Raw genomic sequence first — 16787 nt, 5'->3', positions numbered from 1 at the left:
AGAAGACTTCATGAAAACCATTGAACCATAAACTATTGCCTCACCCCTTCCGATCGCCTGACGAACGCCTGACAAACGCCATTCTCACCCCGCCGGGCAAGCCCTGCCGGGCAAAGCCAAATAAGCCATGCATATTTAAAGTTCCTTTGAAAGGCAGAGCGAGGACTAGGACGTCTGTTCCGACTGAGTCTGCATCCACAGAAAGGATGAAATAAGGCTCTAGAAATTTCACCAAGGAGATATGAACTTCATCCCCCTTAAAATACTTTTTCTCCCAGATACCCCGGCTCTTAGTCAAATGAGGTTAATCTTCAAAACCCCACCCCCACTAACCATAAATATTCACCTCTCCTGCTGTCCATTCAATTGATACAAGGTATCTTGTACATGGAGAGAATGTGAGAAAAAGCAGAATTGCTTCATAGATTTGGTGACCTTGGATGGGTGGGCTGGATAAAGAAGTGAACTTGGTTTCCGGAAAGGGAGTATCATGATGGGAATGAGGAAAAGAGAACATGGACCACATTCACAGGTTAGAGAAATAAATGTAATAGGTTGAATGGTTTTGAAAAGCTAGCTTTGAGCAGGAATTGTTTTTTAAAATTGCAAAGAACTAAAAAAGTCAATGTGGGATTGGAGGCACAATCTGAGCAGAAAGCACCATAAGCTGCTATGGTGCAACTCTTATGTTGACTAGAAACTTTAATATGATGATGCTCTTCTTTTGATATTTCTTTGAGTTAAATTTTATTGTATGTAGCTGACACAGCACTGTTTGCAGCTCCTCAGTTTATGGTTATCCTGTGACAACAATGTATTCATCATATTTATTATTCTACAAAAGTATTTTTAAATGCACTGATGTGGTGTTTGCATGCTATGCAAGATGGTACATCATTGAATGTTTATAAGGAGCATCGCATAGGATATGTGATATTTGGCACCTGGAGGAGTCGGACAGGCAGATCCTGAAAAGAAGTTGAGACTCTCTAGCAAGAGCCGTCTTTATTCTGAGTCTAATCTTTACTTTTAGTGAAATGGTTTATGAAAACCAATCAACTGCTCCAGGTGAGGCTCGAACTCACAACCTCGGCATGGCTCAGTGCAAGTACTGCTGTATAAGTACCGCGCGCTAACCGATTGCGCCACTGGAGCTCACTGTTTTCATTTCTCCCCATTTGAGCCATCTAGTGCTAACCAAGTAGATACTGCACTGCTCCATTATTCACTGTGCAAGATCGACTCACATGCTAGCATGTTATCATGACTATTAAAAATACAGTCCAAATGGAATAGATTTGATAATTCTGCTATATCGTGTGCTCTGTCTATTGAACACCCCATACATTTGCCGTTCTGACACAGTCTAGGATAAACTTATGCTTATTTTTAATTAGCACATAGTTAGAATTTCACCAAAAATGAAATATAGGCTCCTAAGGCAGACGAGGTGGCCGAGTGGTTAAGGCGATGGACTGCTAATCCATTGTGCTCTGCACGCGTGGGTTCGAATCCCACCTTCGTCGGAAAGCCATCAGACACTCTTTTGAAGGTGAGCATGTCTTGTAGTACAATTACACTCTCTTTCAAGACACTGCCATAATCCACTAGAAGGGCCCAACTGACTATTCCATTATGGCATTTATGTCAAATAAAGGGAAGTATTTTGTGCTTAATTGAAATTAGATCTTTCATGAAGTGTCCAGAGGATTGCCTATTCCTCACTCCTGGCCTTCCAACCAGTTTGGATAGATAGACTGATAAGAAAGCATTTCTTACTCCTAAAGTTTCAGCCGTCTCAAGTGTATGAGTGTTTACATTTGTCTGCCCCACAGAGACAGATCACTTCTAATAAGTGAGTTCTCTATCTGTCACTGATTGCGGACATACTCACTAGAGCTTTCAGTATGGTCATAAATGTGAATACTCTTATGTTCTCAAATCAAAATGGAGTTTTTCCTACTTTCAAGAAAAGTGTCTTAAGCATGCTCTTCGATTTGTGCACGCATGTAGACATTCAAATGCAACTGCATTTCCATACAGAGTCTCAAAATCATAGATATCTTCATACCGCAGTAAGAATACATGTTGCGATTTACAAACTGCAGGCAGACCGGCCTTGTAGCTCAGTGGCAGAGCACTGGTCTTGTAAACCAGGGGTCATGAGTTCAAGCCTCATCAGGGCCTTTTTATATGTGTGTTTCTGTATGTTGTTTTCAAGTCATTCTTTCTAGGAGTCACACCTTGTCTTAAGTTTGCTTATTGACAAGCTTCCCTTTCCATCTTTCATCTTATCAAGAAGAGTTCATGAAAACCATTGAACCATAAACTATTGCCTCACCCCTTCCGATCGCCTGACGAACGCCTGACAAACGCCATTCTCACCCCGCCGGGCAAGTCCTGCCGGGCAAAGCCAAATAAGCCATGCATATTTAAAGTTCCTTTGAAAGGCAGAGCGAGGACTAGGACGTCTGTTCCGACTGAGTCTGCATCCACAGAAAGGATGAAATAAGGCTCTAGAAATTTCACCAAGGAGATATGAACTTCATCCCCCTTAAAATACTTTTTCTCCCAGATACCCCGGCTCTAAGTCAAATGAGGTTAATCTTCAAAACCCCACCCCCACTAACCATAAATATTCACCTCTCCTGCTGTCCATTCAATTGATACAAGGTATCTTGTACATGGAGAGAATGTGAGAAAAAGCAGAATTGCTTCATAGATTTGGTGACCTTGGATGGGTGGGCTGGATAAAGAAGTGAACTTGGTTTCCGGAAAGGGAGTATCATGATGGGAATGAGGAAAAGAGAACATGGACCACATTCACAGGTTAGAGAAATAAATGTAATAGGTTGAATTGTTTTGAAAAGCTAGCTTTGAGCAGGAATTGTTTTTTAAAATTGCAAAGAACTAAAAAAGTCAATGTGGGATTGGAGGCACAATCTGAGCAGAAAGCACCATAAGCTGCTATGGTGCAACTCTTATGTTGACTAGAAACTTTAATATGATGATGCTCTTCTTTTGATATTTCTTTGAGTTAAATTTTATTGTATGTAGCTGACACAGCACTGTTTGCAGCTCCTCAGTTTATGGTTATCCCGTGACAACAATGTATTCATCATATTTATTATTCTACAAAAGTATTTTTAAATGCACTGATGTGGTGTTTGCATGCTATGCAAGATGGTACATCATTGAATGTTTATAAGGAGCATCGCATAGGATATGTGATATTTGGCACCTGGAGGAGTCGGACACGCAGATCCTGAAAAGAAGTTAAGACTCTATAGCAAGAGCCGTCTTTATTCTGAGTCTAATCTTTACTTTTAGTGAAATGGTTTATGAAAACCAATCAACTGCTCCTGGTGAGGCTCGAACTCACAACCTCGGCATGGCTCAGTGCAAGTACTGCTGTATAAGTACCGCGCGCTAACCGATTGCGCCACTGGAGCTCACTGTTTTCATTTCTCCCCATTTGAGCCATCTAGTGCTAACCAAGTAGATACTGCACTGCTCCATTATTCACTGTGCAAGATCGACTCACATGCTAGCATGTTATCATGACTATTAAAAATACAGTCCAAATGGAATAGATTTGATAATTCTGGTATATCGTGTGCTCTGTCTATTGAACACCCCATACATTTGCCGTTCTGACACAGTCTAGGATAAACTTATGCTTATTTTTAATTAGCACATAGTTAGAATTTCACCAAAAATGAAATATAGGCTCCTAAGGCAGACGAGGTGGCCAAGTGGTTAAGGCGATGGACTGCTAATCCATTGTGCTCTGCACGCGTGGGTTCGAATCCCACCTTCGTCGGAAAGCCATCAGACACTCTTTTGAAGGTGAGCATGTCTTGTAGTACAATTACACTCTCTTTCAAGACACTGCCATAATCCACTAGAAGGGCCCAACTGACTATTCCATTATGGCATTTATGTCAAATAAAGGGAAGTATTTTGTGCTTAATTGAAATTAGATCTTTCATGAAGTGTCCAGAGGATTGCCTATTCCTCACTCCTGGCCTTCCAACCAGTTTGGATAGATAGACTGATAAGAAAGCATTTCTTACTCCTAAAGTTTCAGCCGTCTCAAGTGTATGAGTGTTTACATTTGTCTGCCCCACAGAGACAGATCACTTCTAATAAGTGAGTTCTCTATCTGTCACTGATTGCGGACATACTCACTAGAGCTTTCAGTATGGTCATAAATGTGAATACTCTTATGTTCTCAAATCAAAATGGAGTTTTTCCTACTTTCAAGAAAAGTGTCTTAAGCATGCTCTTCGATTTGTGCACGCATGTAGACATTCAAATGCAACTGCATTTCCATACAGAGTCTCAAAATCATAGATATCTTCATACCGCAGTAAGAATACATGTTGCGATTTACAAACTGCAGGCAGACCGGCCTTGTAGCTCAGTGGCAGAGCACTGGTCTTGTAAACCAGGGGTCATGAGTTCAAGCCTCATCAGGGCCTTTTTATATGTGTGTTTCTGTATGTTGTTTTCAAGTCATTCTTTCTAGGAGTCACACCTTGTCTTAAGTTTGCTTATTGACAAGCTTCCCTTTCCATCTTTCATCTTATCAAGAAGAGTTCATGAAAACCATTGAACCATAAACTATTGCCTCACCCCTTCCGATCGCCTGACGAACGCCTGACAAACGCCATTCTCACCCCGCCGGGCAAAGCCAAATAAGCCATGCATATTTAAAGTTCCTTTGAAAGGCAGAGCGAGGACTAGGACGTCTGTTCCGACTGAGTCTGCATCCACAGAAAGGATGAAATAAGGCTCTAGAAATTTCACCAAGGAGATATGAACTTCATCCCCCTTAAAATACTTTTTCTCCCAGATACCCCGGCTCTTAGTCAAATGAGGTTAATCTTCAAAACCCCACCCCCACTAACCATAAATATTCACCTCTCCTGCTGTCCATTCAATTGATACAAGGTATCTTGTACATGGAGAGAAAGTGAGAAAAAGCAGAATTGCTTCATAGATTTGGTGACCTTGGATGGGTGGGCTGGATAAAGAAGTGAACTTGGTTTCCGGAAAGGGAGTATCATGATGGGAATGAGGAAAAGAGAACATGGACCACATTCACAGGTAAGAGAAATAAATGTAATAGGTTGAATGGTTTTGAAAAGCTAGCTTTGAGCAGGAATTGTTTTATAAAATTGCAAAGAACTAAAAAAGTCAATGTGGGATTGGAGGCACAATCTGAGCAGAAAGCACCATAAGCTGCTATGGTGCAACTCTTATGTTGACTAGAAACTTTAATATGATGATGCTCTTCTTTTGATATTTCTTTGAGTTACATTTTATTGTATGTAGCTGACACAGCACTGTTTGCAGCTCCTCAGTTTATGGTTATCCCGTGACAACAATGTATTCATCATATTTATTATTCTACAAAAGTATTTTTAAATGCACTGATGTGGTGTTTGCATGCTATGCAAGATGGTACATCATTGAATGTTTATAAGGAGCATCGCATAGGATATGTGATATTTGGCACCTGGAGGAGTCGGACACGCAGATCCTGAAAAGAAGTTAAGACTCTATAGCAAGAGCCGTCTTTATTCTGAGTCTAATCTTTACTTTTAGTGAAATGGTTTATGAAAACCAATCAACTGCTCCAGGTGAGGCTCGAACTCACAACCTCAGCATGGCTCAGTGCAAGTACTGCTGTATAAGTACCGCGCGCTAACCGATTGCGCCACTGGAGCTCACTGTTTTCCTTTCTCCCCATTTGAGCCATCTAGTGCTAACCAAGTAGATACTGCACTGCTCCATTATTTACTGTGCAAGATCGACTCACATGCTAGCATGTTATCATGACTATTAAAAATACAGTCCAAATGGAATAGATTTGATAATTCTGCTATATCGTGTGCTCTGTCTATTGAACACCCCATACATTTGCCGTTCTGACACAGTCTAGGATAAACTTATGCTTATTTTTAATTAGCACATAGTTAGAATTTCACCAAAAATGAAATGTAGGCTCCTAAGGCAGACGAGGTGGCCAAGTGGTTAAGGCGATGGACTGCTAATCCATTGTGCTCTGCACGCGTGGGTTCGAATCCCACCTTCGTCGGAAAGCCATCAGACACTCTTTTGAAGGTGAGCATGTCTTGTAGTACAATTACACTCTCTTTCAAGACACTGCCATAATCCACTAGAAGGGCCCAACTGACTATTCCATTATGGCATTTATGTCAAATAAAGGGAAGTATTTTGTGCTTAATTGAAATTAGATCTTTCATGAAGTGTCCAGAGGATTGCCTATTCCTCACTCCTGGCCTTCCAACCAGTTTGGATAGATAGACTGATAAGAAAGCATTTCTTACTCCTAAAGTTTCAGCCGTCTCAAGTGTATGAGTGTTTACATTTGTCTGCCCCACAGAGACAGATCACTTCTAATAAGTGAGTTCTCTATCTGTCACTGATTGCGGACATACTCACTAGAGCTTTCAGTATGGTCATAAATGTGAATACTCTTATGTTCTCAAATCAAAATGGAGTTTTTCCTACTTTCAAGAAAAGTGTCTTAAGCATGCTCTTCGATTTGTGCACGCATGTAGACATTCAAATGCAACTGCATTTCCATACAGAGTCTCAAAATCATAGATATCTTCATACCGCAGTAAGAATACATGTTGCGATTTACAAACTGCAGGCAGACCGGCCTTGTAGCTCAGTGGCAGAGCACTGGTCTTGTAAACCAGGGGTCATGAGTTCAAGCCTCATCAGGGCCTTTTTATATGTGTGTTTCTGTATGTTGTTTTCAAGTCATTCTTTCTAGGAGTCACACCTTGTCTTAAGTTTGCTTATTGACAAGCTTCCCTTTCCATCTTTCATCTTATCAAGAAGAGTTCATGAAAACCATTGAACCATAAACTATTGCCTCACCCCTTCCGATCGCCTGACGAACGCCTGACAAACGCCATTCTCACCCCGCCGGGCAAAGCCAAATAAGCCATGCATATTTAAAGTTCCTTTGAAAGGCAGAGCGAGGACTAGGACGTCTGTTCCGACTGAGTCTGCATCCACAGAAAGGATGAAATAAGGCTCTAGAAATTTCACCAAGGAGATATGAACTTCATCCCCCTTAAAATACTTTTTCTCCCAGATACCCCGGCTCTTAGTCAAATGAGGTTAATCTTCAAAACCCCACCCCCACTAACCATAAATATTCACCTCTCCTGCTGTCCATTCAATTGATACAAGGTATCTTGTACATGGAGAGAAAGTGAGAAAAAGCAGAATTGCTTCATAGATTTGGTGACCTTGGATGGGTGGGCTGGATAAAGAAGTGAACTTGGTTTCCGGAAAGGGAGTATCATGATGGGAATGAGGAAAAGAGAACATGGACCACATTCACAGGTAAGAGAAATAAATGTAATAGGTTGAATGGTTTTGAAAAGCTAGCTTTGAGCAGGAATTGTTTTATAAAATTGCAAAGAACTAAAAAAGTCAATGTGGGATTGGAGGCACAATCTGAGCAGAAAGCACCATAAGCTGCTATGGTGCAACTCTTATGTTGACTAGAAACTTTAATATGATGATGCTCTTCTTTTGATATTTCTTTGAGTTACATTTTATTGTATGTAGCTGACACAGCACTGTTTGCAGCTCCTCAGTTTATGGTTATCCCGTGACAACAATGTATTCATCATATTTATTATTCTACAAAAGTATTTTTAAATGCACTGATGTGGTGTTTGCATGCTATGCAAGATGGTACATCATTGAATGTTTATAAGGAGCATCGCATAGGATATGTGATATTTGGCACCTGGAGGAGTCGGACACGCAGATCCTGAAAAGAAGTTAAGACTCTATAGCAAGAGCCGTCTTTATTCTGAGTCTAATCTTTACTTTTAGTGAAATGGTTTATGAAAACCAATCAACTGCTCCAGGTGAGGCTCGAACTCACAACCTCAGCATGGCTCAGTGCAAGTACTGCTGTATAAGTACCGCGCGCTAACCGATTGCGCCACTGGAGCTCACTGTTTTCCTTTCTCCCCATTTGAGCCATCTAGTGCTAACCAAGTAGATACTGCACTGCTCCATTATTTACTGTGCAAGATCGACTCACATGCTAGCATGTTATCATGACTATTAAAAATACAGTCCAAATGGAATAGATTTGATAATTCTGCTATATCGTGTGCTCTGTCTATTGAACACCCCATACATTTGCCGTTCTGACACAGTCTAGGATAAACTTATGCTTATTTTTAATTAGCACATAGTTAGAATTTCACCAAAAATGAAATGTAGGCTCCTAAGGCAGACGAGGTGGCCAAGTGGTTAAGGCGATGGACTGCTAATCCATTGTGCTCTGCACGCGTGGGTTCGAATCCCACCTTCGTCGGAAAGCCATCAGACACTCTTTTGAAGGTGAGCATGTCTTGTAGTACAATTACACTCTCTTTCAAGACACTGCCATAATCCACTAGAAGGGCCCAACTGACTATTCCATTATGGCATTTATGTCAAATAAAGGGAAGTATTTTGTGCTTAATTGAAATTAGATCTTTCATGAAGTGTCCAGAGGATTGCCTATTCCTCACTCCTGGCCTTCCAACCAGTTTGGATAGACTGATAAGAAAGCATTTCTTACTCCTAAAGTTTCAGCCGTCTCAAGTGTATGAGTGTTTACATTTGTCTGCCCCACAGAGACAGATCACTTCTAATAAGTGAGTTCTCTATCTGTCACTGATTGCGGACATACTCACTAGAGCTTTCAGTATGGTCATAAATGTGAATACTCTTATGTTCTCAAATCAAAATGGAGTTTTTCCTACTTTCAAGAAAAGTGTCTTAAGCATGCTCTTCGATTTGTGCACGCATGTAGACATTCAAATGCAACTGCATTTCCATACAGAGTCTCAAAATCATAGATATCTTCATACCGCAGTAAGAATACATGTTGCGATTTACAAACTGCAGGCAGACCGGCCTTGTAGCTCAGTGGCAGAGCACTGGTCTTGTAAACCAGGGGTCATGAGTTCAAGCCTCATCAGGGCCTTTTTATATGTGTGTTTCTGTATGTTGTTTTCAAGTCATTCTTTCTAGGAGTCACACCTTGTCTTAAGTTTGCTTATTGACAAGCTTCCCTTTCCATCTTTCATCTTATCAAGAAGAGTTCATGAAAACCATTGAACCATAAACTATTGCCTCACCCCTTCCGATCGCCTGACGAACGCCTGACAAACGCCATTCTCACCCCGCCGGGCAAAGCCAAATAAGCCATGCATATTTAAAGTTCCTTTGAAAGGCAGAGCGAGGACTAGGACGTCTGTTCCGACTGAGTCTGCATCCACAGAAAGGATGAAATAAGGCTCTAGAAATTTCACCAAGGAGATATGAACTTCATCCCCCTTAAAATACTTTTTCTCCCAGATACCCCGGCTCTTAGTCAAATGAGGTTAATCTTCAAAACCCCACCCCCACTAACCATAAATATTCACCTCTCCTGCTGTCCATTCAATTGATACAAGGTATCTTGTACATGGAGAGAAAGTGAGAAAAAGCAGAATTGCTTCATAGATTTGGTGACCTTGGATGGGTGGGCTGGATAAAGAAGTGAACTTGGTTTCCGGAAAGGGAGTATCATGATGGGAATGAGGAAAAGAGAACATGGACCACATTCACAGGTAAGAGAAATAAATGTAATAGGTTGAATGGTTTTGAAAAGCTAGCTTTGAGCAGGAATTGTTTTATAAAATTGCAAAGAACTAAAAAAGTCAATGTGGGATTGGAGGCACAATCTGAGCAGAAAGCACCATAAGCTGCTATGGTGCAACTCTTATGTTGACTAGAAACTTTAATATGATGATGCTCTTCTTTTGATATTTCTTTGAGTTACATTTTATTGTATGTAGCTGACACAGCACTGTTTGCAGCTCCTCAGTTTATGGTTATCCCGTGACAACAATGTATTCATCATATTTATTATTCTACAAAAGTATTTTTAAATGCACTGATGTGGTGTTTGCATGCTATGCAAGATGGTACATCATTGAATGTTTATAAGGAGCATCGCATAGGATATGTGATATTTGGCACCTGGAGGAGTCGGACACGCAGATCCTGAAAAGAAGTTAAGACTCTATAGCAAGAGCCGTCTTTATTCTGTGTCTAATCTTTACTTTTAGTGAAATGGTTTATGAAAACCAATCAACTGCTCCAGGTGAGGCTCGAACTCACAACCTCGGCATGGCTCAGTGCAAGTACTGCTGTATAAGTACCGCGCGCTAACCGATTGCGCCACTGGAGCTCACTGTTTTCATTTCTCCCCATTTGAGCCATCTAGTGCTAACCAAGTAGATACTGCACTGCTCCATTATTTACTGTGCAAGATCGACTCACATGCTAGCATGTTATCATGACTATTAAAAATACAGTCCAAATGGAATAGATTTGATAATTCTGCTATATCGTGTGCTCTGTCTATTGAACACCCCATACATTTGCCGTTCTGACACAGTCTAGGATAAACTTATGCTTATTTTTAATTAGCACATAGTTAGAATTTCTCCAAAAATGAAATATAGGCCCCTAAGGCAGATGAGGTGGCCGAGTGGTTAAGGCGATGGACTGCTAATCCATTGTGCTCTGCACGCGTGGGTTCGAATCCCACCTTCGTCGGAAAGCCATCAGACACTCTTTTGAAGGTGAGCATGTCTCGTAGTACAAATACACTCTCTTTCAAGACACTGCCATAATCCACTAGAAGGGCCCAACTGACTATTCCATTATGGCATTTATGTCAAATAAAGGGAAGTATTTTGTGCTTAATTGAAATTAGATCTTTCATGAAGTGTCCAGAGGATTGCCTATTCCTCACTCCTGGCCTTCCAACCAGTTTGGATAGATAGACTGATAAGAAAGCATTTCTTACTCCTAAAGTTTCAGCCGTCTCAAGTGTCTGAGTGTTTACATGTGTCTGCCCCACAGAGACAGATCACTTCTAATAAGTGAGTTCTCTATCTGTCACTGATTGCGGACATACTCAGTAGAGCTTTCAGTATGGTCATAAATGTGAATACTCTTATGTTCTCAAATCAAAATGGAGTTTTTCCTACTTTCAAGAAAAGTGTCTTAAGCATGCTCTTCGATTTGTGCACGCATGTAGACATTCAAATGCAACTGCATTTCCATACAGAGTCTCAAAATCATAGATATCTTCATACCGCAGTAAAAATACATGTTGTGATTTACAAACTGCAGGCAGACCGGCCTTGTAGCTCAGTGGCAGAGCACTGGTCTTGTAAACCAGGGGTCATGAGTTCAAGCCTCATCAGGGCCTTTTTATATGTGTGTTTCTGTATGTTGTTTTCAAGTCATTCTTGCTAGGAGTCACACCTTGTCTTAAGTTTGCTTATTGACAAGCTTCCCTTTCCATCTTTCATCTTATCAAGAAGACTTCATGAAAACCATTGAACCATAAACTATTGCCTCACCCCTTCCGAACGCCTGACAAACGCCATTCTCACCCCGCCGGGCAAGCCCTGCCGGGCAAAGCCAAATAAGCCATGCATATTTAAAGTTCCTTTGAAAGGCAGAGCGAGGACTAGGACGTCTGTTCCGACTGAGTCTGCATCCACAGAAAGGATGAAATAAGGCTCTAGAAATTTCACCAAGGAGATATGAACTTAATCCCCCTTAAAATACTTTTTCTCCCAGATACCCCGGCTCTTAGTCAAATGAGGTTAATCTTCAAAACCCCACCCCCACTAACCATAAATATTCACCTCTCCTGCTGTCCATTCAATTGATACAAGGTATCTTGTACATGGAGAGAAAGTGAGAAAAAGCAGAATTGCTTCATAGATTTGGTGACCTTGGATGGGTGGGCTGGATAAAGAAGTGAACTTGGTTTCCGGAAAGGGAGTATCATGATGGGAATGAGGAAAAGAGAACATGGACCACATTCACAGGTAAGAGAAATAAATGTAATAGGTTGAATGGTTTTGAAAAGCTAGCTTTGAGCAGGAATTGTTTTATAAAATTGCAAAGAACTAAAAAAGTCAATGTGGGATTGGAGGCACAATCTGAGCAGAAAGCACCATAAGCTGCTATGGTGCAACTCTTATGTTGACTAGAAACTTTAATATGATGATGCTCTTCTTTTGATATTTCTTTGAGTTACATTTTATTGTATGTAGCTGACACAGCACTGTTTGCAGCTCCTCAGTTTATGGTTATCCCGTGACAACAATGTATTCATCATATTTATTATTCTACAAAAGTATTTTTAAATGCACTGATGTGGTGTTTGCATGCTATGCAAGATGGTACATCATTGAATGTTTATAAGGAGCATCGCATAGGATATGTGATATTTGGCACCTGGAGGAGTCGGACACGCAGATCCTGAAAAGAAGTTAAGACTCTATAGCAAGAGCCGTCTTTATTCTGTGTCTAATCTTTACTTTTAGTGAAATGGTTTATGAAAACCAATCAACTGCTCCAGGTGAGGCTCGAACTCACAACCTCGGCATGGCTCAGTGCAAGTACTGCTGTATAAGTACCGCGCGCTAACCGATTGCGCCACTGGAGCTCACTGTTTTCATTTCTCCCCATTTGAGCCATCTAGTGCTAACCAAGTAGATACTGCACTGCTCCATTATTTACTGTGCAAGATCGACTCACATGCTAGCATGTTATCATGACTATTAAAAATACAGTCCAAATGGAATAGATTTGATAATTCTGCTATATCGTGTGCTCTGTCTATTGAACACCCCATACATTTGCCGTTCTGACACAGTCTAGGATAAACTTATGCTTATTTTTAATTAGCACATAGTTAGAATTTCTCCAAAAATGAAATATAGGCCCCTAAGGCAGATGAGGTGGCCGAGTGGTTAAGGCGATGGACTGCTAATCCATTGTGCTCTGCACGCGTGGGTTCGAATCCCACCTTCGTCGGAAAGCCATCAGACACTCTTTTGAAGGTGAGCATGTCTCGTAGTACAAATACACTCTCTTTCAAGACACTGCCATAATCCACTAGAAGGGCCCAACTGACTATTCCATTATGGCATTTATGTCAAATAAAGGGAAGTATTTTGTGCTTAATTGAAATTAGATCTTTCATGAAGTGTCCAGAGGATTGCCTATTCCTCACTCCTGGCCTTCCAACCAGTTTGGATAGATAGACTGATAAGAAAGCATTTCTTACTCCTAAAGTTTCAGCCGTCTCAAGTGTCTGAGTGTTTACATGTGTCTGCCCCACAGAGACAGATCACTTCTAATAAGTGAGTTCTCTATCTGTCACTGATTGCGGACATACTCAGTAGAGCTTTCAGTATGGTCATAAATGTGAATACTCTTATGTTCTCAAATCAAAATGGAGTTTTTCCTACTTTCAAGAAAAGTGTCTTAAGCATGCTCTTCGATTTGTGCACGCATGTAGACATTCAAATGCAACTGCATTTCCATACAGAGTCTCAAAATCATAGATATCTTCATACCGCAGTAAAAATACATGTTGTGATTTACAAACTGCAGGCAGACCGGCCTTGTAGCTCAGTGGCAGAGCACTGGTCTTGTAAACCAGGGGTCATGAGTTCAAGCCTCATCAGGGCCTTTTTATATGTGTGTTTCTGTATGTTGTTTTCAAGTCATTCTTGCTAGGAGTCACACCTTGTCTTAAGTTTGCTTATTGACAAGCTTCCCTTTCCATCTTTCATCTTATCAAGAAGACTTCATGAAAACCATTGAACCATAAACTATTGCCTCACCCCTTCCGAACGCCTGACAAACGCCATTCTCACCCCGCCGGGCAAGCCCTGCCGGGCAAAGCCAAATAAGCCATGCATATTTAAAGTTCCTTTGAAAGGCAGAGCGAGGACTAGGACGTCTGTTCCGACTGAGTCTGCATCCACAGAAAGGATGAAATAAGGCTCTAGAAATTTCACCAAGGAGATATGAACTTAATCCCCCTTAAAATACTTTTTCTCCCAGATACCCCGGCTCTTAGTCAAATGAGGTTAATCTTCAAAACCCCACCCCCACTAACCATAAATATTCACCTCTCCTGCTGTCCATTCAATTGATACAAGGTATCTTGTACATGGAGAGAATGTGAGAAAAAGCAGAATTGCTTCATAGATTTGGTGACCTTGGATGGGTGGGCTGGATAAAGAAGTGAACTTGGTTTCCGGAAAGGGAGTATCATGATGGGAATGAGGAAAAGAGAACATGGACCACATTCACAGGTTAGAGAAATAAATGTAATAGGTTGAATGGTTTTGAAAAGCTAGCTTTGAGCAGGAATTGTTTTTTAAAATTGCAAAGACTAAAAAAGTCAATGTGGGATTGGAGGCACAATCTGAGCAGAAAGCACCATAAGCTGCTATGGTGCAACTCTTGTGTTGACTAGAAACTTTAATATGATGATGCTCTTCTTTTGATATTTCTTTGAGTTAAATTTTATTGTATGTAGCTGACACAGCACTGTTTGCAGCTCCTCAGTTTATGGTTATCCCGTGACAACAATGTATTCATCATATTTATTATTCTACAAAAGTATTTTTAAATGCACTGATGTGGTGTTTGCATGCTATGCAAGATGGTACATCATTGAATGTTTATAAGGAGCATCGCATAGGATATGTGATATTTGGCACCTGGAGGAGTCGGACACGCAGATCCTGAAAAGAAGTTAAGACTCTCTAGCAAGAGCCGTCTTTATTCTGAGTCTAATCTTTACTTTTAGTGAAATGGTTTATGAAAACCAATCAGCTGCTCCAGGTGAAGCTCGAACTCACAACCTCGGCATGGCTCAGTGCAAGTACTGCTGTATAAGTACCGCGCGCTAACCGATTGCGCCACTGGAGCTCACTGTTTTCATTCCTCCCCATTTGAGCCATCTAGTGCTAACCAAGTAGATACTGCACTGCTCCATTATTCACTGTGCAAGATCGACTCACATGCAAGCATGTTATCATGACTATTAAAAATACAGTCCAAATGGAATAGATTTGATAATTCTGCTATATCGTGTGCTCTGTCTATTGAACACCCCATACATTTGCCGTTCTGACACAGTCTAGGATAAACTTATGCTTATTTTTAATTAGCACATAGTTAGAATTTCTCCAAAAATGAAATATAGGCCCCTAAGGCAGATGAGGTGGCCGAGTGGTTAAGGCGATGGACTGCTAATCCATTGTGCTCTGCACGCGTGGGTTCGAATCCCACCTTCGTCGGAAAGCCATCAGACACTCTTTTGAAGGTGAGCATGTCTCGTAGTACAATTACACTCTCTTTCAAGACACTGCCATAATCCACTAGAAGGGCCCAACTGACTATTCCATTATGGCATTTATGTCAAATAAAGGGAAGTATTTTGTGCTTAATTGAAATTAGATCTTTCATGAAGTGTCCAGAGGATTGCCTATTCCTCACTCCTGGCCTTCCAACCAGTTTGGATAGATAGACTGATAAGAAAGCATTTCTTACTCCTAAAGTTTCAGCCGTCTCAAGTGTATGAGTGTTTACATGTGTCTGCCCCACAGAGACAGATCACTTCTAATAAGTGAGTTCTCTATCTGTCACTGATTGCGCACATACTCAGTAGAGCTTTCAGTATGGTCATAAATGTGAATACTCTTATGTTCTCAAATCAAAATGGAGTTTTTCCTACTTTCAAGAAAAGTGTCTTAAGCATGCTCTTCGATTTGTGCACGCATGTAGACATTCAAATGCAACTGCATTTCCATACAGAGTCTCAAAATCATAGATATCTTCATACCGCAGTAAAAATACATGTTGTGATTTACAAACTGCAGGCAGACCGGCCTTGTAGCTCAGTGGCAGAGCACTGGTCTTGTAAACCAGGGGTCATGAGTTCAAGCCTCATCAGGGCCTTTTTATATGTGTGTTTCTGTATGTTGTTTTCAAGTCATTCTTGCTAGGAGTCACACCTTGTCTTAAGTTTGCTTATTGACAAGCTTCCCTTTCCATCTTTCATCTTATCAAGAAGACTTCATGAAAACCATTGAACCATAAACTATTGCCTCACCCCTTCCGAACGCCTGACAAACGCCATTCTCACCCCGCCGGGCAAGCCCTGCCGGGCAAAGCCAAATAAGCCATGCATATTTAAAGTTCCTTTGAAAGGCAGAGCGAGGACTAGGACGTCTGTTCCGACTGAGTCTGCATCCACAGAAAGGATGAAATAAGGCTCTAGAAATTTCACCAAGGAGATATGAACTTAATCCCCCTTAAAATACTTTTTCTCCCAGATACCCCGGCTCTTAGTCAAATGAGGTTAATCTTCAAAACCCCACCCCCACTAACCATAAATATTCACCTCTCCTGCTGTCCATTCAATTGATACAAGGTATCTTGTACATGGAGAGAATGTGAGAAAAAGCAGAATTGCTTCATAGATTTGGTGACCTTGGATGGGTGGGCTGGATAAAGAAGTGAACTTGGTTTCCGGAAAGGGAGTATCATGATGGGAATGAGGAAAAGAGAACATGGACCACATTCACAGGTTAGAGAAATAAATGTAATAGGTTGAATGGTTTTGAAAAGCTAGCTTTGAGCAGGAATTGTTTTTTAAAATTGCAAAGACTAAAAAAGTCAATGTGGGATTGGAGGCACAATCTGAGCAGAAAGCACCATAAGCTGCTATGGTGCAACTCTTGTGTTGACTAGAAACTTTAATATGATGATGCTCTTCTTTTGATATTTCTTTGAGTTAAATGTTATTGTATGTAGCTGACACAGCACTGTTTGCAGCTCCTCAG

The 16787-nt window shown here is 40.9% G+C and overlaps 21 non-coding genes across 21 annotated transcripts; 14 read left to right on the top strand and 7 right to left on the bottom strand.

Annotated features, from left to right (window-relative positions):
• Positions 1-1060: 1060 nt before the first annotated feature.
• Positions 1061-1155, bottom strand: TRNAI-UAU (transfer RNA isoleucine (anticodon UAU)). Its single transcript has 2 exons — positions 1118-1155; positions 1061-1096 (listed from the first exon to the last, which is right to left on the bottom strand). It is a non-coding gene; the product is annotated as a tRNA-Ile (tRNA).
• Positions 1156-1444: 289 nt separating this feature from the next.
• TRNAS-GCU (transfer RNA serine (anticodon GCU)) lies at positions 1445-1526 on the top strand. Its single transcript has one exon. It is a non-coding gene; the product is annotated as a tRNA-Ser (tRNA).
• A 589-nt stretch (positions 1527-2115) lies between these two features.
• On the top strand, positions 2116-2187 carry TRNAT-UGU (transfer RNA threonine (anticodon UGU)). The gene has a single exon. It is a non-coding gene; the product is annotated as a tRNA-Thr (tRNA).
• A 1170-nt stretch (positions 2188-3357) lies between these two features.
• On the bottom strand, positions 3358-3452 carry TRNAI-UAU (transfer RNA isoleucine (anticodon UAU)). The gene is made up of 2 exons: positions 3415-3452; positions 3358-3393 (listed from the first exon to the last, which is right to left on the bottom strand). It is a non-coding gene; the product is annotated as a tRNA-Ile (tRNA).
• Positions 3453-3741: 289 nt separating this feature from the next.
• TRNAS-GCU (transfer RNA serine (anticodon GCU)) lies at positions 3742-3823 on the top strand. The gene has a single exon. It is a non-coding gene; the product is annotated as a tRNA-Ser (tRNA).
• A 589-nt stretch (positions 3824-4412) lies between these two features.
• TRNAT-UGU (transfer RNA threonine (anticodon UGU)) lies at positions 4413-4484 on the top strand. The gene has a single exon. It is a non-coding gene; the product is annotated as a tRNA-Thr (tRNA).
• Positions 4485-5640: 1156 nt separating this feature from the next.
• Positions 5641-5735, bottom strand: TRNAI-UAU (transfer RNA isoleucine (anticodon UAU)). Its single transcript has 2 exons — positions 5698-5735; positions 5641-5676 (listed from the first exon to the last, which is right to left on the bottom strand). It is a non-coding gene; the product is annotated as a tRNA-Ile (tRNA).
• A 289-nt stretch (positions 5736-6024) lies between these two features.
• Positions 6025-6106, top strand: TRNAS-GCU (transfer RNA serine (anticodon GCU)). The gene has a single exon. It is a non-coding gene; the product is annotated as a tRNA-Ser (tRNA).
• Positions 6107-6695: 589 nt separating this feature from the next.
• On the top strand, positions 6696-6767 carry TRNAT-UGU (transfer RNA threonine (anticodon UGU)). The gene has a single exon. It is a non-coding gene; the product is annotated as a tRNA-Thr (tRNA).
• A 1156-nt stretch (positions 6768-7923) lies between these two features.
• On the bottom strand, positions 7924-8018 carry TRNAI-UAU (transfer RNA isoleucine (anticodon UAU)). The gene is made up of 2 exons: positions 7981-8018; positions 7924-7959 (listed from the first exon to the last, which is right to left on the bottom strand). It is a non-coding gene; the product is annotated as a tRNA-Ile (tRNA).
• A 289-nt stretch (positions 8019-8307) lies between these two features.
• TRNAS-GCU (transfer RNA serine (anticodon GCU)) lies at positions 8308-8389 on the top strand. The gene has a single exon. It is a non-coding gene; the product is annotated as a tRNA-Ser (tRNA).
• Positions 8390-8974: 585 nt separating this feature from the next.
• On the top strand, positions 8975-9046 carry TRNAT-UGU (transfer RNA threonine (anticodon UGU)). The gene has a single exon. It is a non-coding gene; the product is annotated as a tRNA-Thr (tRNA).
• A 1156-nt stretch (positions 9047-10202) lies between these two features.
• On the bottom strand, positions 10203-10297 carry TRNAI-UAU (transfer RNA isoleucine (anticodon UAU)). Its single transcript has 2 exons — positions 10260-10297; positions 10203-10238 (listed from the first exon to the last, which is right to left on the bottom strand). It is a non-coding gene; the product is annotated as a tRNA-Ile (tRNA).
• Positions 10298-10586: 289 nt separating this feature from the next.
• On the top strand, positions 10587-10668 carry TRNAS-GCU (transfer RNA serine (anticodon GCU)). The gene has a single exon. It is a non-coding gene; the product is annotated as a tRNA-Ser (tRNA).
• A 589-nt stretch (positions 10669-11257) lies between these two features.
• Positions 11258-11329, top strand: TRNAT-UGU (transfer RNA threonine (anticodon UGU)). Its single transcript has one exon. It is a non-coding gene; the product is annotated as a tRNA-Thr (tRNA).
• Positions 11330-12488: 1159 nt separating this feature from the next.
• TRNAI-UAU (transfer RNA isoleucine (anticodon UAU)) lies at positions 12489-12583 on the bottom strand. Its single transcript has 2 exons — positions 12546-12583; positions 12489-12524 (listed from the first exon to the last, which is right to left on the bottom strand). It is a non-coding gene; the product is annotated as a tRNA-Ile (tRNA).
• Positions 12584-12872: 289 nt separating this feature from the next.
• Positions 12873-12954, top strand: TRNAS-GCU (transfer RNA serine (anticodon GCU)). Its single transcript has one exon. It is a non-coding gene; the product is annotated as a tRNA-Ser (tRNA).
• A 589-nt stretch (positions 12955-13543) lies between these two features.
• On the top strand, positions 13544-13615 carry TRNAT-UGU (transfer RNA threonine (anticodon UGU)). Its single transcript has one exon. It is a non-coding gene; the product is annotated as a tRNA-Thr (tRNA).
• Positions 13616-14773: 1158 nt separating this feature from the next.
• Positions 14774-14868, bottom strand: TRNAI-UAU (transfer RNA isoleucine (anticodon UAU)). Its single transcript has 2 exons — positions 14831-14868; positions 14774-14809 (listed from the first exon to the last, which is right to left on the bottom strand). It is a non-coding gene; the product is annotated as a tRNA-Ile (tRNA).
• Positions 14869-15157: 289 nt separating this feature from the next.
• On the top strand, positions 15158-15239 carry TRNAS-GCU (transfer RNA serine (anticodon GCU)). The gene has a single exon. It is a non-coding gene; the product is annotated as a tRNA-Ser (tRNA).
• A 589-nt stretch (positions 15240-15828) lies between these two features.
• TRNAT-UGU (transfer RNA threonine (anticodon UGU)) lies at positions 15829-15900 on the top strand. Its single transcript has one exon. It is a non-coding gene; the product is annotated as a tRNA-Thr (tRNA).
• The last annotated feature ends 887 nt before the right edge of the window (positions 15901-16787 follow it).

Source organism: Lissotriton vulgaris, unplaced genomic scaffold (genome assembly GCF_964263255.1).
Source record: "Lissotriton vulgaris unplaced genomic scaffold, aLisVul1.2 SCAFFOLD_1673, whole genome shotgun sequence".
NCBI lineage: Eukaryota > Metazoa > Chordata > Amphibia > Caudata > Salamandridae > Lissotriton > Lissotriton vulgaris.
This window is presented reverse-complemented; position numbering and strand designations above follow the sequence as displayed.